Source organism: Podarcis muralis, chromosome 4 (assembly GCF_964188315.1).
Source record: "Podarcis muralis chromosome 4, rPodMur119.hap1.1, whole genome shotgun sequence".
Lineage (NCBI taxonomy): Eukaryota > Metazoa > Chordata > Lepidosauria > Squamata > Lacertidae > Podarcis > Podarcis muralis.
This window is the reverse complement of record NC_135658.1, coordinates 32942557-32967613: the sequence shown is the minus strand read 5'-3', so window position 1 is coordinate 32967613 and position 25057 is coordinate 32942557. Positions and strand designations below refer to the sequence as shown.

General features: G+C 40.3%; 1 protein-coding gene across 6 annotated transcripts in view; it reads right to left on the bottom strand.

The window, feature by feature from the left end:
* Nucleotides 1–25057, bottom strand: part of ZBTB20 (zinc finger and BTB domain containing 20) — a 471737-nt gene that overhangs the window by 425779 nt on the left and 20901 nt on the right. For 4 of the 6 annotated variants that reach the window (XM_028726546.2, XM_028726544.2, XM_028726547.2 and 1 more), the window contains exon 1: nt 13586–14148. The exons of the other annotated variants lie outside the window; for them this stretch is intronic. The gene's annotated coding sequence lies outside the window, so the exon portion shown is untranslated. Of the gene's footprint in view, nt 1–13585; nt 14149–25057 lie in introns of those variants that run through there. 6 annotated transcript variants of the gene reach the window in all.

The following is a 25057-nucleotide window of genomic DNA, read 5'->3' as shown; positions in this document are numbered from 1 at the left end:
TATGCCTAAAATGAAAAAGGACTGCAAAGTTTCGTGTCACAGTTTCTGTGCTGTGATGTGCAATTCCTGTCTATCCTTTAGTGAACTGCTGTCTGGTAAACTATCGGTTCCATATAATATGCCCAGGTTTTTCCTTTTGTAAGATTATATCCTTCCATCTAGCAGAGAAATTGAAAAAGACTAAAGCGATTGATACTCATAAAGTATTCTGAGATTCCTGGTTAAACACTGCTGTAGAAGTGTAAGTTCAGTTGTTATGGGCAGCTACTCCTGTTGCATCAACATGGACATATCCAGTTATCTATCTTGTTCCATTCTCTGGCTCAGCTGATAACAGGTCTCCATTTTCAAATGCTGCTCTGGCCTTTCTTGTTTAAGAATGTGGAAGATCTAACCAATCAAAAACGATCTAAGAAGGGTCAATATTTCTTTAACAGAAGCTAGGGCTAATTATTTGTTGGCTACTTCCCTATTAGTTATATATTTCCAACATCTCAAAACTGGGAAAGTTCCCCTTAAAGTTTGTGATAGTTCATACTTTTATACATAACTATTTAACACCAATTCCAGGGTTTTTTCCCCCCTTTTCATTGCTATGGGAATTGGAAAACAGATAATCCCTATTTAAGTAGCACACCAGAGACAAAAATAGCATAAAATGAACAAGTACAAATCTCATCATTACTGTGGAAGATCAAGGTTTAAAAGATATACTGATGATGATTTGAAAAGAGCCATCAACTTCATTTGCTGGTGGTTTTTATTGTTGGAAGGAACGCCATAGAGGTTCCACAAAGAAACGCAAAAATCTGCTAGCTTTGTAAGCGAAAGCCATGTTAAGTTGTTTCTTCTTCAAATTTGGCAGGCTGCATAGCCGTATGACCTTCACTTTCAGCCCTACTGACAATCAGTGGGTGAATATTTATCTGCAATGAAAGCTCTACCAGTAAAATTGATTAAAACTTTGTCTCATTTACAACAGATTGCTCTTTGTATTTGTAAAATGAGAATTCTAATTCATATTTTTTTACATATAATTTTTCTATCCATCAATTTGTAACACCATTGTTTTCATTTTTAAAAACTGATCCTGCTTTTCCTTCATGAAGAGAAACCACGGAAGAAACCTAGCTGGTCTTTTCTTGTACAATTAGTAAAGTTTTCAATCCTTACTTTTTCTACACAAATGTTCTTTTGAAACATCCACCTAAATGCAAAATTCTCAAAAAACCACAATTTTTTTCCTTATAAATATTCATTGCTTTCAAGCTTGTAATTCTAATTAAAATCAGGCATTGAATAGTTAACTTATTACAGAGCATTAAAAAGTTAATAAAAAGTATCCTTCTGCTGTTATTTTTTCTCTTCTCCAAGACATCTGAAAAGAGGTTCAATTTTTTTTTATTAGACTTATACTCTCATTTTTGTCCGAAGTCCTCAGAGCAGACCTCAAAGGTCATATTAAAGTTACAGCATGCCTACATTTCTAGGTTGTATTAACTAACACCTGTAATCAAATCTGCTGCCAATTAAAAAGAAAACTTCAGGTTTGCAATAATCATAATCTATAAAAAGGCAATCAATCAGCTGAAAATTATAATATACAAGTTGAAGAATGAGTAAAAGATCTTACCTATTAGTCTGAGAAAAGAATTCTAGTATTTCTCCTAAACTTTGAGAACCTTTGCCATATTAAAACTGTCAATACTGAAGCTGGCTAAAAACATTAAAGTATACATGAGAAAAATCACACACGGCACTAGCTGAAACCCTCCTCAGATATGCTTCTTAGTCTGTTGGTTGAATGCAAGGAAGTTTAGGAAAAGAAGGTACAGTACACAGTTAAAAAAAGAATTAGTCTTCAAACTAACTGACAAAAAAAAAAAAATACAAATCACTCAGGCCAGATGGCATTCACCAAAAAGTTCTTACAGATCTCAAATGTGAAATTGCAAGACTATTCCAATAAAATATGTAACTTGTCACTAAAATCTGCCCTTTTGCAAGAATCTGGATAGTGGCCAACACAATACTATTGTTTTAAAAGATAATTGGTGCATGTTTTAGTAGAAAATTACAGACCTGTCAGCTTTATATCTGTTCCGCATAAACTGATGGTAACTATTGTTAATGGCATAATTTTTAAACACTTTGAAGAACAAGCCTTGTTGATAAAAGTATCAGTACGGCTTTGACAATGGTAAATCTTTCGTCACTATCTGGGATTTGTCCAGTGTGTCAACAAGCATGCAAATAGGGATGGATCTTGAATAAATAAATATACATTTATTTATTTATTTATCCGTTCATTCGTTTGTTCCCTCATTCATTCAAAGTACCATATCAAAATATTCTTTCAGGATCTCAACAATTATGAAGACAGATGTTCTTATAGATTAGTAAGAAACTAGTTAAAACACTATAAGCACAAGACAGGAATAAATGGCCAGTTTTATGTAGTATTTTCTTTCATCTTGAATTATAGCCTCAGAAAACCATCATATGGAGGTGCAGGAGGGGAGAGCTTATGGTAGAGGAACTGTCACATCCTGACTTTTTCCAGGCTTGTGCCAGCCAGGGCAGAAGGTGAGGGGTGGCAACTTGTTTTATTTTTATTTCTGTCAAATCATTAAAAAAACCAAAACCCTTCCATTGGTTCTCATGGAAGTGAAAATCATGAAGCCAGCTACAGAGCTCCTGTGGCTTCTTCCCACACACCTTGTCTTGGACATGTTGAGTGAAGGGGAATATTCTGGATCATATGCATCCAAGGCCTTCCCTGATCCAGCCCAATGCACCACTGTACGTCCCTTACTAACAGAGCACAGACAGGAGTGATTGTATTGGAAAGCTCTGCTGCCATCCAGGGACAATCTCCAGCAGCAGACCTGCCTCTCTGAAGTTAACTCCCCTCTCTACTCTTCCTAGGCACAACAGAACACCTTGTTCATGATTAGCAAATTACAAGTACAGTAGAAGGTGCAACTTACCTCTAGGAGACTTTCAATACAGTAAACCATGGGTAGGCAAACTAAGGCCCGGGGGCCGGATCTGGCCCAATCGCCTTCTCAATCCGTCCTGCGGACGGTCCGGGAATCAGCGTGTTTTTACATGAGTAGAATGTCTCCTTTTATTTAGAATGCATCTCTGGGTTATTTGTGGGGCCTGCCTGGTGTTTTTACATGAGTAGAATGTGTGCTTTTATTTAAAATGCATCTCTGGGTCCTATGCATCCTGTGCCTCTTGTGGGGCATAGGAATCCGTTCATCCCCCCCCCCCAATATAGTCCGGCCCCCTACAAGGTCTGAGGGACAGTGGACCGGCCCCCTGCTGAAAAAGTTTGCTGACCCCTGCAATAAACAAAATACAACATCTTTTGTCATCTGTGTATATATAGTATGGAATTTGTATGGCACGTTAAAAAATATTATTCCCAATTAATAAGTAGTTGAACTCCAGGATCCAGCCAGCCAGTTCGAGTTTCTGGAATCATCAGTTCGGTTTCAGTGCTGTGCAGATAGGGGAATACAGTCCGCCAAGGTGGCATCACCGATCTCATATGGTTGACCAAGGCAGCCATACACCATTTCAAATTTGTATGAGCTCGCTTTCCATGCACACTATAGACTATCCAAGTCTAAAAACTATCTGGGTGAGTGGCATAACTCATTCCATCAGCAAAAGGATTCCCACTTCCCCATGGCTGCCGCCCCTACAGTTCTCCAAACCCTCCAGAGCAGTTTTGGGGAGGGAGTGGGATGAGGAGAGAGGGTAAATGCTTGCACCAATGGAATGAGCTAGTTGGATACTTCTCAATGTAAATTTCCTTTGCACATTTTTGTGCTCACACCTCTACTCTGCAAGCAGGTGAAACTACTCTCCAGAAGGGCCACAGTTGCCATTATTGGGCCTTATAAAACCTTATCCTTGCCTTATTTGTATATTTAGTAACAGCTCACCTGTTTTATACCTTGATTGTAAGTAAGCAAGTTCCTTTGAAACAACAGAGAAATGATTTTCATGTAGATTATTATGGATTTGGTTGTCAGAAGAGCAAAAGGATTTTATTTTTTTAAACATGCAACAAAAGCTACCAGGGGAAAAACAACACCAGATTTATTACCAATGAACACCGTGGCAATAAAAACAAAATGCTTTAGTGGAAGATTACAGGGAAATTTAACAAATCCTTACATTCAGTTAAATATATTCTTAAAACACATTCTTAAATAATCAGTATGGTTTAGCAGAACATAATGTGAAAAATATACTCCAGACTTCTGAACTAGGCAGGAGCAGCTGCTTTCACAGCAGTGAAACATTTCAGGCCGAACTGTACTGGCTCATAGGACAAATGGTTTAAAGTCTGTATGGCGCAGAAAGAACCCGCGTTTTTAGGAAATGTCAGCATCTTCTTTTTTTGAAAAAAAACAAAAAAACCACTTTCTGTCCAATTGGAGCGAGATTTGAAACCTTAAAAATTTGGCAGCACTGGCTTGATTTTTTTAAATGAAATGTTGGAAGTTATGAAACAAGCTGCTTGGACCTCATACAGTTCGTTCATGAGTCAGCACCAACTGGACTTTTGAAACAGGTTTCTATTGGTTCTAACAGTACTTATTGTCAGGATTATGGCAGTGCAGGTGCCAAATTCACGAACCCTTGATGCCAAATCCTCTGTTTCCAGGCAGAAAACAACAACAAATGGCCAAACATGCACCAAACTTGTGGAGTTTCTGGAGGTAACACCAAAGCGAAAGAGCTCATTCTCCATCGCCCATTTATTTTGGGAAACCTGCCATAGGAGTGGAGACAATTCAATACACCATTAGCTTGGAAGACTGCATCTCCGTGATGTCAGACATGCAAATGGGAAGTGAGAGACAACATTGCCCATAGGAAATAATATTTTAGCAACCAACCAAGAGGGTTGAGAAAAAAATCCTAAAGCATTCTTGCATAGTTAACTCTAGCCGGCAGTTCTGTAGAAATGCAGAATGTTCTTTTATGACTTTACGAGTCCAGTGCAAGTCAGATCTCAGATGCAGAAAGCAAAATGTTGATAAGTCCTTTGGCTACATGCAATACTGCATGGGGGCAGTGATGGTGGGGCAGTTGCCAATTGCTGTATTATTATAATGCATTCAGTGCCAAAATGTCCCAGATATCTAATCTAAGGCAAGTGAAGTAACAAATACACAAGGAAGAAAGGGGGGGGAGGACACCTATAACTTCAAGCTTAGTGACAGAAGATCCTGCTGCGGGGGAACGAAATAGAGAATTCAAACTACTCAGGGTGCAAAGAGACTCCAACTCTTACGTAGCCAGCAAGAAACTAGCCTGTAGAACAAAGGTAACATTGATAGTTGCTCTGCCCACTTTTGTGGGCCTCTGAAGGTTGGCCAGAAGGAAATGAAGCCCTTGGGCTGGAAAGATTTCCTACCTGTTTCCTTCCTGTTTTAAGCTACCTGGGACCAGAAAATATATTCAGACATTAGGTAGACAGCTAGTAGAGAGCAGCTTTTCTATAGCTGTACCTTGTATTCCTCCTAAGCGATATCTGTCTCGTGCTTTCTTCACTATCTTTTGATGCCCAGCAAATTCACGATCAAATTATAAGTCACCTGTGTTCACATATGTCTTCTGTGATTTGTTGTTAACCTGTTTAAAAATATGAAGCTCCATGAGGAGCCACACTTTGGGTCAATGTTTTCACAGCGCTGGCAAGCAACAGATCTGTTTAGGGTTGGGTTGTGGTTTTTTTACTGTGTAATGTATAATACTTAAGTGTAATACAATTATATATTTTAAGTGGGTATAAATTATCAATAAATAATAATCCCTACAGATCGGAATGAAAACTGAATGAGGGAAATAATGAGAGGCCCTGGCTTCAGTTTCTTGCAGTACTGTACACAATTCTACATTTCTAATGCTGGTTCCTAATCTTTTCTGCCTTTTGAAGTCACACCATCTCCAGTCACCACTGGAGATGTAACTAATCTTGGTTCCACCACAGTATTTCACTTTTTGTACTAGAACATACAAGGTTGCAGCACTTACACCCCTTTTGGCTATCAAGTGTTCTTTAAGCCTATTGCTCATGTATTGCTCAGGTGTTGAAGAACACATATGGGTATAAACTGAGGAGGCAGCCTGGGGCTTCATGTGAAGGACCTGTCCCTAAAGGCCCTGTCCCCACTGGTTCTAGCTCCAAACTCTGCATGTTGCAGCTGGAAAGCTGAAGAGGAATTCTTCACAAGCTCAGCTGAACCCACTCAGAATCCTTCCTACAATATTGAATCCTGCACAATCTCAATCACTGAGGGGAATCTAAACGTATTCAACCAAACAATGGAAGAATCCCAGTCTAGACCATCTCAATCAATGTAGGAAAGGACAGGGGTAGAAACAGGAACATTGAGGGTGGGGAGTGCACAGCCCCTCCACAATTTAAGCCCTCAAATGTTCGCTGAATGTCTGAAGAGAGCTTCTGTTTTGTTCCAGATCTAGCTAACATGCTCCATTAACACTTCCTTCTTGCTGGTTAGCAATTCAAAACAAGCAAATATTTCATAGCATCATAGAACTGCATAATTGGAAAGGGACCTTGAGGGTCATCTAGTACAACTCCCTGCAATGCAAGAATCCTGCCTACAGCCATCCCTGGGTGGGCTTGAACCACCAACCTTCTGGTTAACAGTGAGATGTACTGACTCACTGCGCCACAGAGATGTCTCTGTTGAAGTGAGATTAAGGGGACCTCAAAAACAGGAATAGCATAGTAAAGGACAACCTCACATCAAAAGCCCTCTTGACTGAAATGCTCCCACTGAGTCACAAGTTATGTTTGGTCATGCTGCAGAGCAGATGGACATAGACCAGCTCTGCAGCTGAATCAAATGTATAATTGGAGCAAATCTGTAGATTTGCACCAGTACAAACACTGCCTTAGATTTAACAAAACCAAACCTTTCCATTCTCCCATATTTTATCAGCTCCAGGCTTTTCTACTCAAATCCCACCTCCTTCCTAAGAAACCTGCAGCTTATCAGACAACAGTACACCATTATCTGTTGTTTTTTAATATAGTGGCCCCTATACTGTCTCTTATAAACCAAAGCAAACAATATAAGTGTGGGAACTTCGCCCAAAGTTTTCAACCCTATCTTGATAGCACATTTATAAGTCTGCCTGGAATTTGAAAACAACAAAGTTTCTCAAAGACCTGTATCTAGAGGGTGTGCTTTTTTAAACTAGAGAAAAACACAATGTCAGTAATCAATTAGTTTCAGGGGTTATAAATAGGCTGGATTCTGTGAAATGCAAGCATCTGTATTCAGTGTTCCTTCCTTCAGTCATATCATGCCAATGACCTATCACTACAAACCTGCTCAAAAATAAAAATGTAGTATGCTGAAGAAATTTCACTGTCCAATCCTCTGAATGGCTTCCTCAGTTAAGTCCCTCTAGATTCAACAAAACTTACAATACAGTGGTACCTCTGGTTACAAACTTAATTCGTTCCGGAGGTCTGTTCTTAACCTGAGGTATCACTTTAGCTAATGGGTCCTCCTGTTGCTGCCATGCCGCCAGCGCGTGATTTCTGTTCTCATCCTGAGGAAAAGTTCTTAACCCAAGGTACTACTTCCAGGTTAGCGGAGTCTGTAACCCAAAGTGTTTGTAACCCGAGGTACTACTGTAAAGTAAAGGTAAAGGGACCCCTGACCATTAGGTCCAGTCGTGGCAGACTCTGGGGTTGCGGCACTCATCTCGCTTTATTGGCCAAGGGAGCCGGCGTACAGCTTCCGGGTCATGTGGCCAGCATGACTAAGCCGCTTCTGGCGAACCAGAGCAGCGCATGGAAACGCCGTTTACCTTCCCGCCGGAGTGGTACCTATTTATCTACTTGCACTTTGACGTGCTTTCGAACTGCTAGGTGGGCAGGAGCTGGGACAGAGCAACGGGAGCTCACCCCATCGCGGGGATTCGAACCGCCGACCTTCTGATTGGCAAGTCCTAGGCTCTGTGGTTTAACCCACAGCGCCACCCGAGGTACTACTGTACTCCCATGTAAATGAGCTAAGGACTGCAATCTAAACAGAACAGGGGGAAAAAATACTGACTGGAATGCATATAACTTTTTGTAAATGTGTATCAGAATTGTGGTTGAGCTACGCTATCAGCAGCGGCACAGAGACCGCAATACAACCAGACAATGATATTTAGGTAAACTCAACCATTGATTGTGCAGTGTTCACATTTTAGTGAAACGAAAGCTTCCATTCATAATGGTTCAATTTAAACAAAAAATTCCGAACTTCAAATAATAGAACTTTCTTAATCGACATCCTTCATCTTGCACCTATTCTTGACCTATTCTTCCATGTTTGCTTTAATTATAGTTTAGTTTTGAGTCATAACTGGGGCCTACTACAATTAGAGACAAGGTAATCACAGTTGCCTCAAAACCAAGGGTTCAAACCATGATTTGGAGAAATCCTAGATAGCTCTAACCACAGTTATCAGATGTAAGACTATAGCTATGGTTGCAGCAAACTATGGTAGGCTGGGAAAATTCCTGTACAAATAGGACATGTTCAAGATCTCCCCAGATCATGGTGTAGAGATTGGAAACATCTGAACTGACCATACTGGTTAAACTGTATGCACCACATATCCTTACACTGCTTACAATTCAGAAGAATTAATATAAATTAATTTTTAAAAATTCAAATTGAATAAACTGAAACTTGAACACGGCATCCAATAAGGGAAAGTGGGAATCGATTTCATCATTTTTGCCGCACACGTTTAACAGAAAAAAGAAGCTAAATCAGAACACATTTGCTATTAAGGATGCCTGTTTAACGGTCTATGATATTTGCAGAACAAGTACAGAAGAGACAGCAGCAACAAAAGCATATTCCCTATGAAAAACTGACTATGGGTTACTACTAAGTGAGAGACAGCAGACTCAAAGCAAAGAGAGAGAGAGAGAGAGATGTCAAAAGACAGGCCTCCTTCCATTCTCATTTAATCAAAGCCATACAATTAGTAGATGTCCATTGTTCTTTAAATTTTATTTTATACACAACAATGGATGCAATAAAATATAATAAAATATAATTAAGAGGAGCCAAGTCATACTACTTGATTTCAGTGGCATACGGATTTGTACCCATTATGTTTTGAAGCTACCCATGCCTTAACTATGCCTTCAAAAGCTCCAAGCTACATACTGTTCGTCCTGTGACTAATGAAAACTGGATATGTCCATTCCTTTCACAATTCCTTCTACCTATTTCACAATACCCTCAGCCCCTGCTGGCCTTCTTAGAATCCTGGCAAAAACAAACACTTCAATTAATTAGTGCTAGAGACTGAAGCACGATTACAATGAGGAAGCAAAGGATCAGGCCCTAGTGGTACAGGATAGAAAAATGTGTCCTAAAAAAAAAAAGCAACAGCAAGCATTAGTTTACAGCAAAAATTTCAGAATACTGAAAAATAAGCAAGACTATCCAGGACACGCACAGTTAAGTCGAATGGGTCCCAAGCCTGAGAAGAAACAAACTCTTACCTCAGAATGTAACTGGGAACCATGGCATAAAAGCGTCAAGATCTACCTTATCATACTACAATAACATCGCTATTGAAGAAAGCCTATTAGAGAAGAGAGCATATTTAAATCATCATCATCATCATGTTTTGGTTAAGGGTTTTTTTTTATTTTTTTTACTTTGTGTTTACTTGAGCAGGACAAGCATTTTATATGAAGGCAGTTTCACTTTTGCATATATTGGTAGTTTCCCTGCTGATGCTGGAACTGAATTGCCAATACTATGCAGACAGAGGAGATGCTGGGTTTGTTTTTTGTTTTTGTTTTGTAACATAAATAATTAAAAGTGTTTAATATATATATTTAAAAAATAAATAACTTGGAATAAACTTGAACCGTTTGGTTTTTTTTAAGCTCCTCACGGCCACAAGTATCTTTGCTGTGCTGCCGTAGAGAAGTCCTATAAAATTACATAAGGATGAAACTGATCAAGAAGGTCACTTTTTTCATCTTTTTCTGAGCAGAATGTTTCATGTAACAGCTCTCCTTGAAAATTACTAAGGCTTTATTTTTTAAGAGATGCAGAAAGGATATTTTAAATGGAGTTAAAACTAACTCTAAATGTCTTTAAGTTTCTTGCTTTTGTTGCTATTCTTTAATACTTCAAAGGTATTCATCTATGCTTCTCTTGCAGGAGAGAAAACTTATTATTTATAATAAATCGGAAATCTGTCCCATACGACTTCATCAAGTAAAAAGGACTGAATGATTTTCTCTCTTCCATAAAGGCTTTAGCCAAAGTCCATTGAAGTCAATGAACTTTGGGTCGTGACCCTAAAGCCAAATATAGCAGAAAATAATTTCCGAAACAAACTTCACTTTAGTAGACATTTTGCTACCAAATTTGCCTGCTTGGTATTTTCACATTCTGGTCCTATTAACAAGTAGGGACTGACTAAACTCTCAAAGGAATTAACGAAGAATACATGTCTACCAGTCAGTCCAAATTGTTTTAGCTACAGGGCATGGCAAAGCATGAAATAGCTACTTCAGAGCACTTCCTTGTGTGGGTGTGTTAGATAACTGTCTGTTCCAACGCTAAAATAAAGCATACTGTGACCAACCCAATGCTACTGTAGGATGTTCTCCTACTAGATGGAAAGGGGTTTCAAAGAACTGCAAGGTGCACAACCTATTATGCCCAGCAACGTTACTAACATTCATTACTGCTCACTCAGTTACTTTTTCTGAAGTTTACTTTCCACGGCCCAATACAAGTTACCATCAAGTACCATACAAGTTACGGCTCAATTCAAGTTCTGTTAATTAAGAGAGATTTTGCAGGGAAATAATTTATGCCAAAAAAATCAAATATTTTCAATGACAATTTTTTTTCTTTTAAAATCCACATTCTTCTTTTAACTCAGGAAAAAGCACACACACACACACAGAGAGAGAGAGAGAGAGAGAGAGAGAGAGAGAGAGAGATTTGCCCCATGCAATGTGATATTCTGCTCACCCAAGGGTCTTATAAAATTAAGCAATATATTTTTACCCTTTTTAAAAAGGGGAGTGTAGAACAGCTGGCACAACACCTTCCATACCACAAATTCATGAAATATTACAATAAAATAAAATACGATAAGCCTGCAAGGATCCCTGCAATTGAAAGAGGTATCCTATAAGGGAATATATACTATTCTAGTTCAAAAGCAAGCATCAGGTGTCTGAAAACACATACACTTCACATGGGGTGACTGGCAGCTGAACACTGCTGCTGAGGCTTGCCAAGCGTTCACCAAATTGCTCCCCCTCTGAGGCATTTAATAATTTGCACACAGCTCTTCTCGCTTTCCTACCTCCCAGCCTAGACCAAAGTTTCAAGGTCTGCAATTCCTGGCAGGGGAACTACGTACACTTTTAAGGCTACAGATTCTTATGCTTAGTTCATATATATTTAAAAAGAAGTCTATGTTCTTCCTTAAAAACAACTGTTGGTGTGTTTGACTTAAATGATAAGGGAAGATAAAAGAGGCAACTGAATTGCTATCCGAAGTAACATCATCTTGGGGTGCTGGGGGTGGAGTGTCACACTGCAGAAAACTGTACTTAAAAGTCCATCATAAAACATTTTGCCAACCAAACTTATTTTAATGCACATTTATCAAAGTATTAGGGGCTGAAAACAATTCAATATAACAAGAGGGAGCCTTATTTGCCAAGTCTGTTGGATCATTTGTTGCAGTAGTTTAAATTAACATGGCTTGTCCAGCATATCCTCTGGTGAGATGGGAAGCTTATAAGTTTAAAAAAACAACAGCAGCAACAAAAGAAAAACTTGGCACGCTGCTTTCAAGTGGACAACACTGATAACATCAAAAACTTTTATCATCTGGAAAGTATAAATTAAATAAATGATGCAAGCAATCTCTTCTACGCTGCTAGGTGGGTTAGGTAAATAGCTGTAAGGCCTCCTTTGTGTTATCAAGAAAGGCCTAATGCAATTTAAAATAAGGTATGTCTCTTGTTATTTTATAATCTTGTTTTTAATGGATTGTGACTGTTGAAAGATCTCCACTGATTAGCATCCATTTTCTATAGCATAGTAATTACTCATGGATTCTCCACAATATTTTATGTAACTCCCTTCCACTTTCTCCTGCTTTCTTTTTATACAGCCAGCGAGTGTTGTAGTTTTACTCTGTAGAAGCACTGACATGAGTTCAGGTTTAAAAATCCTTCTAAATGGATCAGCTTGGCAAGGCTTTAAAAGCTACTGCGGGGAGGTGGGGGGGCGAGAGAAAGAACTATCATGAAAAGCTCCTCAAACAATTTAAAATGGTCTTCGGCACTCATCACAGTCCGTTCCTTGGCAAAATAAAAATAATCTCGCAAACATCTCCAGTGCTTGAAACAATATACAGCTTATGGGAGAAAAGGAATAAATAGTATTTTTTTTTTAAAAAAAAATAAAGCACCCCCTCTCAAGACATTTTGGTACATTGTAAAAGACCCTCTCCCTGCATCAACACAGAGCAAGACACAAGAACACTTCAAGAGAGTGTGGGATGAAAAGAGTTGTGTGTATATATGCGTGTGTGTTGTGTGTGGAGGGGGGGGGAGGAAGAGGATTGGAAGAAATCAGGGATACTAACTCCCTTTTAGAAAGTTTGAATTCTTATTCCTCAAGAGTAGCCCGTCTAGTAAAAAAAAAAAAAAAAAAAAAGCTATACTCTCTCTTTTTTCCCTTCTTTCACACACTAGCAGCAATCATATTTTTTTCAAAAAAATATTTTTTGGCAGGCAGGGAACAGATAGATGTAGAATATTGCATTCGAGAACATCTATCCCCAAAGAATGATTTATATATTTTTTTAAAATCCCTTTCAAAATAGTGCGGCCTGCTTCCCAGGTTGCAATTTGTTTTCATATATCGAAAATATGGACTTTAAACTCACAACAAATACCAAACAAAGAACAGTAACTGTAATCTCTGGTCACCGGCATTACAGTTAAAAACTCATTGGCAAACACAGAGACAAACACACACACACACAACATTTAGCAGTAAACAAGGAGAACATGATATATGGACAGACAGATGGAACATAAACAGAAAGGAAAAAGCAGAGACCCACTAACATACGGAGAGGGTTGTTTTAAAGGAGTGAAAGATATTGATTTACTTGGAACCGGTGTTGGAAAAACAAACATATTTGTTTCCTTTCCTGATTTAAAATAAAAAGTAATTAAAGTGAAATATTATAAAGCAGCATATCTTTAAATAAGTGGTATGGAGGAAAGGGGGGGGGATGCATTTGTGAAGGAGGCTGGCCTATAGATGTTCCAAAATTTTCTGCTCACACATAGGTCTCACAAACTTGCATCCCTAAAATAAAACAGCAAGAGGAGAGGAGATAATACAGAAGTGTCAAGGGAAGGGGGGGGGGGAATGTGGGGAAAGGAAAGGAAAATATTCTCTCTCTCCTCCTCTTCTTTTTTTATAAAAGTTGACTGGCCTACCTTGCTCCCCAGTCCTCAGTTTGTCTCCTCATAGTCGCTGTCTCCCTGGAAGTGCAGTGTGAATGGTAATGACTGCCTGCCTCCCTAATGAGTCCATTTTCCTGCTCTTGATGTTGTGTATATACACACACTGCAACCTACCTTACAAACCACAGAGACGGGAAAGGGAGAGAGAGAGAGAGCGAGAGCGAGAGAGAGAGAGAGAGAGAGAGAGAGAGAGCGCAAAGCGAGAGTGTGAGAGACAGAGAGAAAGGCACACACAGACAAAGCCCTCCTACCAGACAGCAGACAACCCTCCTTCCCCTATCTAGCAAAATACAACTCGGCTAATGCAGCAACAGGTTCAACGCTGCCAGACTGAGACCGTGCAATAGAAAAGGGTATATATATAGTGGAGATCAGGATTTCTGACACACAAGCCGTTTAATGTCAGCTGGCCCCACCTTCCTTATTTATGTTACAGGATGTTGGAATGCATTGTTCCAGGCAGTCCGTGTAATTATCATAAATACATTTTTTTGGTGTGTATATTAGCAGGAAAGGCTGAAATGCATCAGCCACTCTGCTTTGTAACCTGATAGCTTTAACACATGCATGGAAAGTGTAAACATATCTCTTTTGACAGGCAAACCACACAAAGCCTTCTGATGATTGGGCATGAGATCTTTTTAAGAAAGCAACTCCTGAAGATAGATTTCCCCAGACAATAGTGGAGCAGGGAAAACCGATCTTGCTTAGGAGGAAGGCTGCAGAAGAGGTTGCCAGTAAACAAATTAAGGGAAGGCCATTTCTCCAGCATTCCCTCCCTCCCAAATATATATATATATATGGAATCTTCTCCCCACAACAGCTATAATAATGTCTTCTACTTATGTCTGAACAGGTGCAACATGTACTATAGGACATAGTACACACTGTTACAAGGACAGAAATAAACCCCTTTTTTGAACTGTAAACAGGACATGGTTATTTAAACTAGTATAAGGTCTCAGATGCAGCACTTTCAGCTCACCCTCAGTCTGATACATTAAGAAGAAAATAATAACCACGGCAATTGAACAGTAAAAATGAGATTTTAAAACATTATGCCACATCTAAAATACACATGTATATTTACTTAGCAGATACAAGGCAGACAAACTTGTACTCTTATGTGACCAACTTTCAAGTGAATTTCTATATTCCCATCTTAAAGCTGCAGAAGCAATATTTTACTTACAGTGATGGGAGAGAGAGAGAAAGAGTATATAACGTTTCATGTGTGGTAAGAACCATACATATATACCATAAGTGAGCTTATAAAGTACACACAAATGAGCAACTAGGCTACTTCCCACGGGAGACACATTCTCAGCTTCAAGTCTGCAGAAAAAAATAAGTCAGGTTCAAAATATTTGGATGATACATGCACCCTCCAACTTGTTGTAAGACTTGCTCACTCAACTCCACTGTACACACAATTTCTAATACAGTACCAGAAGTAAAAATAAAAATATGTGGGCACAGAGACTTATAGAGAACAGCCACAGTAGTGAAAAATACACATACACTATTGCTTCCATAGGTGGCTTCCCCAGAAGTACGGTACATTTGTCTATTACTACAACAGGCTAGGCACCGTCCTAATGTACATTTATCCATGTGGACTGTGGTTACACACAAAGGAAGCTGCCTTATACCAAGTCAGAGCCCAAGTCCATCCAGCTTAGCATGGTCTGTCTGCACTGACTGCCAGCAGCTCTCCAGGTTTTCAGACAGGAAGTCATTCCTAGTGTCACCAGAAGATGCTGGAGTTTATACCTAGGCCCTTCTACATGAAAAGCAGGTGCTCTACCACTAAACTACAGCCCTTCCCACAGTCAGCTTGCTAAATAAAAGGCTTATGAGTTTTTGCTCCAACAAAATTACTCCTGCAGGGAAGATGTCCTGGTAGATAGGCTGCAGCATTCTGGAGGTCTTTATTATTTTACCAATTTTGGATGAGAAACAGAAAAATACTTGTAAGGGTACCAGCAATCTACAGAAATACTGAAAATCTTAACAGGAACATGGCTTATAATATATCTCAAGCTGCGCATATCCAGGGCAGGGATTCAGTGTCATAGCACATCCAAGTCTGACACACAAGTAGACACTCAAAATAGATACAGCTGTATGTCCTCCCCTTTTTTTACGGGTGTGACTTGCAAACACATTCCTATGAACAAACATTGTAACTGTGAACATATGGAGCTGCCTTATACTACATCAGACCCTGGACCCATCTACCTTAGTACTGTCCACTCTGACTGGCAGCAGCTCACCAATGTATCTGGAAGTAAGCTGAGCCCTGACACACAAGGTCTGGCATTGCTGGGGATTGAACATGTGACCTTTTGTATGCAACACACCTGCTTTATGATGGAGCTATGGTTTCTAACTTCCTCCTCTGCTACAAACAGTCTTGAAGAACAGTGTTGCAGCAACTTGCCCAAGGGCTAACAGTACATAGCTAATACTGATATTCAAAGTATAACATGATAATCACATTATTTTTTCCTGTTTACATCTCCCTCCATCTCCATGATCTCCCACTGTTGTCCCCCTTGTGGCTATTATTAGATTATAAGTCCTTTGAAGTAGGAACCTGTCCTTTCGTTCTTTGTAAAGTGCCAGCAACCTATATTACCTAAAATAAGATCCAATCACTTCATTGAAGGTGGAAAGGGAGACATTACCGGGATTTCAAAGGCGGAATTGACATCTGGGGGAGAATTTCTGAAAGGCGGCGCTTTGTCCTGGATCTTAGGCAAGTCAATTGAAAAGCTCAACTTTCGGGGTGTCCTGGTTTTTACTTTTTAAAATATGGCAACCGTATGTATTCTGACATGCTACTATGGCTATAAAATAGGTATATGTTGTTTTCCCAGCAGTGGCAGATCAACAGCAATGGGGAAATGCTCCTGGTGTCTTGCTCACAGCTATAACAGCAATAACCAATCCTAGAAAGGAGAGGGGCAAGAGAGACCTTTGCTTCCAACCCGCTACTTAACCCATGAGCAGCAAGCCAGATAGATAGATAGAAGAAGAAGAAGAAGAGGAGGAGGAGGAGGAGGAGGAGGAGGAGGAGTTTGGATTTGATATCCCGCTTTATCACTCCCCTTCAGGAGTCTCAAAGCGGCTATCATTCTCCTTTCCCTTCCTCCCCCACAACAAACACTCTGTGAGGTGAGTGGAGCTGAGACACTTCAAAGAAGTGTGACTGGCCCAAGGTCACCCAGCAGCTGCATGTGGAGGAGCAGAGACGCGAACCCGGTTCCCCAGATTGCAAGACTACCGCTCTTAACCACTACACCACACTGGCTCTCAAGATAAGATGGTAGGATGGGAAATTGGAGGCTCATTTGAGAGTCTGGGGTATGGAATCAGATCCGTTTGCATCTCCCAGTGACATAATTAAGCTCAGAATAAGCAATGCTATTTTTTTAAGCTTGGGGAAATAGTTTGTATGTCCAAATCCAATTCTGTTCATAATTGAGGGAGTTTGCTCTATCACTATCTACTGTAGTAATCCCAGGGTTCAGTCTGAAAGCACCTTCCTGAAGACTAGAGTCAAGGTCTACTTTAGTCAGTGCCTGGATGGTGACTATCTGGGAACTACATGTACACTGTCTTGGGTTCCATGATGGGAAAATATAAATCTAACAAAGGCAGCAAAAATGGCCTTGATATAAAGACATTTCCAATGTTCCCTATAATTTAACAATCCTATCACAACACTAAGTAACACTCAAGTTAGTATAGAAAACTTTGGTTTTATTGAACCCAGTAAGAAGATATAACAAGCGCTGCTGGATCAGACCGAAGGCCTATCTAGTTGAACCAGGTGCTTGTAGGAAGCTCATAGCACAACACAGAGGCAAATACCCTGTCCTGCTGCATTTCTCCTCCCAACAACTAGTACTTGGATGCATATTGTGTCTGAAACCTGAAGACTACGTATAGCCAGAATTCATAATATGTAGTGTGAGCCAGTAGCTTATGGCTTCAAAAAGAGTTTAGACAAATTATTGGAAAATACGTCTAGGAATGGCTGTAGCCATTAAAAGAGGTATTCTCCAAGGATTTGTCTAAACTCTTTTTCAGGCTCTAAGCTACTGGCTGTCATTACATCTTACAGCTGTGAATTCTGTAAATCAGTTGGGCAGTATCCAACGAAATAGATCTGCTAGTGCAAGGATTTCTGCTTGTACAGTGGAACAACTTCTTTCCTATCACCGCAAACACTCAATCTGTTCTAGGGGTCATCGCCCCAACAATCCAGAGCAATTTTTTTAGGGGTAGGTGGGTACAGGAGCATGAAGGGAGCAGAGAAGTTCCGCTATGCAAATGGAAATCCTTGTGCCAGCAGATCTATGTAGCTGGATAACACCCACTGCTTGTTGGCTGAATTTTTTTTTATTTCTCTGACCTAAGATCTCCCTCCATTCAGGTTCAATAGATAACCCCAAATTCTAGTATCATGAGAGATGGAGAAAAACATTTTTCTACGTGCCTTCTGCACACCATGCATAATTTTCTAAACCTTCATCACCTCCCCTATTGCTGTCATGAACTGGCAGGACAGCGAGGAGGAGGCGGGAGAGGAGGAGGGATGGGGAAGGAAAGGTTGGTGTAGGAAGTACTCACAGGGCAACAGAGGATGATGAAGGGATGGGGAAGGTCAGTGCACAGGAACCAGAGCAGCAGGAACCATCACCAGAACCAGAGGGGCATCTGTCTCCACAAACATGTCAGGCTCTGAGGCGTAGGGAACAGCAGGCAGGGCACTCTAGGAGGTCTGAGGCAATCAAGGGCCGACAGCCCAGCAACCTAGCTGGTCAGGTGGGGGTCGTTAGCTCTGGGAGGAGGTGTGGGATTTCTTAGCTGAAGTAGGCTTGGAACAGGTGAGGGTCACATACCTCATCAAGCCTAGATGATGCAAATAGCATGCAAACAGGAGCAGAGCTGAGGTGCTGTGTCTGCTAAATGGCCCATGTTGATGGACCTCAGCTTGGATGTGTCAGGATCCCCGTGGGGCTGTGCTTCAGCTTGGACATGTGTTTTGACCCTGGACTGGGGACTTGACATGCTAACTTGCTGCCAGGTAGGCCAGGGGTTCACAACGATAACTTCTTTTCTAAACTAAAAAGTCTCAGACTTTGAAACCTTTCCTCATAGGCCCCTAAAGTTTTTGCTGCCCTTTTCTGCACCTTTTCCAGTTCGACAATATCCTCTGTCAGATGTAGCAACCAAAACTATACATAGTGTTCCAAATGGCATAACAGCATTACAATATCAGAATGGAATTCACCTTTTTCAAAGCTGATGCACACTATGTCAGAGTTTTCCACCAATATCTATTTTATCCCTAGTTATCATGAATTCAGATCCCACCATCATATAAACAAAGATAGTCTATTTTCTCCAGGGTGGATCACTTTACTCTTACATCCCACATTGACCTTTTCATTGCGCATCACCCAGTTTGAATTGATCCTTTTGGAGGTGTTGCCCATCTTGGTTTTCACCACCCTATTAAACTGGAATGGGAGCTTTGTTCCCAGTATAAATAGTAAGCATGCCTCCCAGCTGAATTGGGACCACTACAGAGGGCAAACGGTTACATCCACTACCTCAGCTGATCTGAATCAGGGCCCTTATACAGAAAACTTGTTAAAGCTTACACTCAACCGTACACCATATTATTACCCAAGTATACTTTGGCTCTTAAATGTTTCTAGAAATCTAGTCTACATTTTACTCAATAAGTTCTATTGAGTTTAATGGGGCTTACTCCTGATGAATGGATACAGCAGTGCAGCAAAGGAGCCTAGAAAGTCTTGTAGGCTAACACAACTATTTCCAAAGAACAATAGAACAACTTCTCCAGTGGCACGGAATAGGAAACTTAACTAGGTAAAATATTCTGGCTTCAATTCTGGCCTACTCTTTAAGCTAACAGTAAGAATAAGAAACAACAACAATCTTGTTTGCCTGAACTGAGTCATTTCTGATTCATCAGCTGCTCAAATGTGTATTAGTAACAATAAGAACCACAAGAATGTCTAGGACAATTAAGTCAGTGTGCTCCCAAACCTCCACCTGAGAGTATAAAGTATCATTCTTAATAGGAAGAATCACCTCTGAGTTGAGTGCAGATTGAAAAGGTACCTTAGGAGTCATTTTCCACATGAAGTTATACTGAACCGCTTATTTATTTCAACCCTTCTGGAATTCACTAATTCAGCCTGTGCCAAGTTAACAGGATTCTCAGGTGTGACAACCGCTAAGGGAACTAGCACTAACACACATGTATGCGTGTGGGTTTTTGTTGGGGGGGAAGTATTTACGATGTGTTTAAATTACTATTAATGGTTATATATTGGTTCTGAAAATGAAAGCTGATCAATGGGACTCACACTGGTGCACAGTATTGCCTCTGAAACCAGCTCCTACAACACAACAGGACTGCCGCTAAAAACATTAATGCCATATGGGGATCCATGCTCCTATCCTAAGGCCTGTAATCAGCTCCCCTGTAAGTTAAGTTGATTTCACAGCAAGTACCTATAGCAGAACCACAAGCCAGGGGGACACAGTGGCGCCATGAATAGCTGCCATGAAACTCATCAGACCAGCATAGGAACTGATCACAGATCCAGCACATATATATGCCCATTCTACAAATGGACAAACAACCCAAGTCCATTCCACCACCACCCCCTTGTTTGTACCGCAAAGCACAGTCTATCCTGTCTTGACCATTTTAAAAGGGTGGAAATATGTACAGAAAAATGAAATTTAAAAGGATCAAAAAATGTAGGCACTACTTATAGAATCATAGAATAGAATAATAGAATCATAGAGTTGGAAGAGACCACAAGGGCCATCGAGTCCAACCCCCTGCCAAGCAGGAAACACCATCAGAGCACTCCTGACATATGGTTGTCAAGCCTCTGCTTAAAGACCTCCAAAGACGGAGACTCCACCACACTCCTTGGCAGCAAATTCCACTGTCAAACAGCTCTTACTGTCAGGAAGTTCTTCCTAATGTTTAGGTGGAATCTTCTTTCTTGTAGTTTGGATCCATTGCTCCGTGTCCGCTTCTCTGGAGCAGCAGAAAACAACCTTTCTCCCTCCTCTATGTGACATCCTTTTATATATTTGAACATGGCTATCATATCACCCCTTAACCTCCTCTTCTCCAGGCTAAACATGCCCAGCTCCCTTAGCCGTTCCTCATAAGGCCGTCCCTTAGCCCAGCCGTCCCTCATATGAGGGAGTCCAAGGGCTGCTTTAATGTATTCTCTCTTTCAACAGTGTAAAACTGCTAGGTTCAGCTTCAAAACACAGGTAAAAATGCTTCTGAAAATACTCCAGGAAGCAGAAGCACATCACAATGTGTCATTGCTTCCTGGTAACTGTATGAGGGAAAGATAGTAGCCCTGATGTATTGATGGGAGTAGCCATCCTTTCTACAATGCTCCTTTGTTTCCATGTGTAACTGTAACATGTTACTGGAGCATTTTTTTAAAAAAGGTTTTTTTACCCTGTACAGCAGTCACATTTTGTAACTGCTCCAGCAGTTTTAAGCGGTTACACAGAAAACAGGTTTAGGAATGGCAGCCCTGAGACCGCAACCTGAGTATTGGCAATCCAAACAGTACTCAAAAATCTAAGGTAGGCAGACTAAACCATAGATCCATTCTCCGTTCAGACTAGAAAAGTAGAAACTAAAAGTTTTCTCCAAACTGCAGAAGAAGCTAATTCCTCCTTAATTAATTATTCATTTTAAGATGAGGAGAAAGATAGACATTTCTATTCTACTGTATTTATTTAACAAAATTTATACACCACTTGATAGTAAAAAAACAACAACCCCAAAAACAAAACCTCACAGCAGCTTACAAAAAGATAAAGCAATAAAATCAAGAACAATTCACAAGAGACAGAGAGAACATAGCATTTTACATTGAAATACAGGTAAAGGTAAAGGACCCCTGGATGGTTAAGTCCAATCAAAGGTGACTATGGGGTTACGGCGCTCATCTCCCTTCAGGTCGAGGAAGCCAGTGTTTGTCCACAAACAACTTTCTGGGTCATGTGGTCAGCATGACTAAAACGCTTCTGGTGTAACGGAACACTATGACGAGTGCCAGAGCACACAGAAACATTGTTTACCTTCTCGCTGCAGCGGTACAGAACAATCCTGTATTATATAGGACAGGTGGCAACCCTAAAACACTTTTTCTATAGTGCAAGTATAACTTTTCTAAGAAGCATCAATGTAGGCTTGGGCTGCCAAACATACACAAGAATGTGTGTAGACACCATTACAGGTCTCCTCAAGGTCTACACACTATATAGTCAGAAATATGCCTCCTTGGGCTTTGTGTGAGATATAAACTGGAGGAAAACAGAATAGAATAGTGCCAAAACCTGCCCTCCAATTTATCAACAGCTCCTCCCCCCATTTTTCTGCCTCTTTCTCAGGACATTTTGGAATTTATTTGGAATTCTGGTTAGTGTAGGGTTCAGCTTACCTAATTGTTGCAAAATGGCTGTGGATGGTGTGTGGGCTTTCCTTTCCATCAAACATTTCTCTAGCTTTCTGCAGCCTCTCAGGCCGCCTGTGTTTCCTGATTGGAAAAAGCCCCATAGGAGAAGTTACTTCATGTTTCCCCCTGAGTTTGAAGCTGTGGAAGGCAGGGATGGTGGAGACCAAGTGCCTCAGACTGTTGCAGTTGCTGGTTTTGTTTTTAAGAAAAACCTTCTCTTTTACCATAAGAAACCTTTCTGCATTGGTTTCTTTAAAAATAAAAGACTTTTAAAAAACAAACAGGTGTTGGCTCATGTGAGAATGCGGACCCACCTTCCCATCCTTAGCTCAGCTGTGGACCTCACGGGGTGGACCAAAACTCTGAAAAGCTGCAGAGTGCAGACCACTGGAGAGATGATTTCTACAATGAAATAAAGGATACCTCACAAACACCACTTGGCTGCTGCACAACACTGAACTTGTACGCCATCCAGAAAATTCCATAGACATTTTCCCTTCACTTTTAAAATTTTCTAATGCAATTTATTATCTCATAAATTTATGGAGAACGGTAAAAAATAACTGAGATTATTTTTTTGCCACAGCACTAGAACAGAATAAAGACAACTGGGCCCTACTTATTTATAATCAGACTGAGGTTGCACTCACACCATAGTTTATTGTGATGTATACAAGTCATACGGAGCTTCAGGCTCACATGTTCTTCCCTCCCTCCCTCCCTTTTTGGAAGCTTTCACATAGAGTTTTAGTTAACCACAGTTTGCCGTGTCATTCAGACTAATTGTAGATGGACACTACATAGCTTTGGAAACTACTTAAGATGGCTTGTTTAAATCTGACAATAATTAGTGCTAACTGTAATTTGTCAAGGGATGCGGGTGGCGCTGTGGGTTAAACCACAGAGCCTAGGACTTGCCAATCAGAAGGTTGGTGGCTCAAATCCCTGCGACGGGGTGAGCTCCCATTTCTCAGTCCCTGCTCCTGCCAACCTAGCAGTTTGAAAGCATGTCAAAGTGCAAGTAGATAAACAGGTACCACTCCGGTGGGAAGGTAAATGGCATTTCCGTGCACTGTTCTGGTTCGCCAGAAGCGGCTTAGTCATGCTGGCCACATGACCCAGAAGCTGTATGCCAGCTCCCTCGGCCAATAAAGCGATATGAGCGCCGCAACCCCAGAGTCGGTCACGACTGGACCTAATGGTCAGGGGTCCCTTTACCTTTTATAATTTGTCATGCCAGACTACGTGACTGTGACTACTTTGATTAAGTAAAACTGAAAGTAAATGCTTCTGAAGTCCCCTCCACATGGGGGAGGGGGAGAATGTGAGCCTGAAATTCATTGTGAATTATGCGTATTATGCTAAACCGTGGTTTAGTGTGATAAGTGAACAAAGCCAGTAGGTCCTGACTGGACGACCAAGGCCAGTCTGAGGGATTATCACATAACAATTTGATAATCTTGTAAACAGACATAAATGGTAGCACAGATCTCACACATACACTGAACATTCTGGCAGTATTATATAGAATTATCAATGCCATATATTAAATATGTAATCAGTCGTGTCAAGCTATTTCCATAGAACTTTACAGCAAGCCGAAATAGACAGAAATGCTTTTTTTTAAAAAAAAATCTATTTGACCCTAGCTCTCTCTTTAGCTTGGCAGTATCTCACTATCCTGTTTCCAGAGTGACAGCCTTGACTATTCAGTTGTCTCTGCTGATGTCCTGCAGTGCGTGTGCAACTTCATTCAAATGCGATGAGAAAGATACCAATTAAACAAGCACAAGAGCCCTGCAGCTTGCCAGCCTGATTCAAATTAGATACCTGTATGAAGTGATTAAAATTGGGGTTTTAAAACCTGACAAATAACAAGAGGACAGTGTGTTTGATTTATATCAGCAGGAACCAACCAAAATGTAAAAGGACCACGCAACAGCTCCACATCTCCATAAAATCACCAGTTAAGGTACAATGAGGATTGAACAAGAGAAATACAGTGTACCTTTGCTGTATTTGCACCATGTGCAGCATTACACAACTTCTTTCAATTCAGTAATCATTACTTTAGTGTCAGATGGTTCAATAATACAACATTTTGCACCATTCTAATGGTCTTTCTCCATAGACCTCAAAGTAATTACATGCCTTAATGGACTTCGTCAAGGAGGAGGAATTTTAGGAAGTGAAATAAATGCAGAAGAATTTCTGAAACTCAAGCCTCAGAAAACAGAAACTAATCACTTAAATCAGGAATGTTGAACATACCAGAAGCCTTATAAGTGTCCTTAAGAACCCCCAAACATATATCTGCTTTAGGGAAATATGTATAATTTGGGGCTATTTTGGTTCAGGAAATTTATTTTGAATTGTGCTTGGAAAAAGACCAGGGGGGCATGAATATTACACATGGCTATGGCATTTTTTTAAAGTTTAGTATTTATTTGAATTCATAGTTTGGTACCAAACTGACTATGACACTGGCCAACTGCTGCATTGGGGGAATGGGGTGTTGACACACACTTTTCCTCTCAGCTTCTTCCCTCAAAGACTAGGAACGTGCATGGTCCAACAAATAAACAACCTATAACCAACAATGGTAGCCTTCCACAATGTTATTAATCCACTATATTTTCAAACATTATGGGCTCCCTGGTTTAGACCACCTCAGAAGCTATAAGACAGAATCATTAATTAATATAATACATTTTCAAAGCAGTTGATGTTGGTAACCATCAACCACATCCTGTGATGGTAAACTTGATAATTCAGCTATGTGCTTTGTGAAGCACCTCAGTTTGTCCTATTCAGATTCATTGGATGACCCCAGATTCTAGTACCAAAAGAGGAAGAAAACCTTCACCCTATCAACTTTCTCTACACCATATGC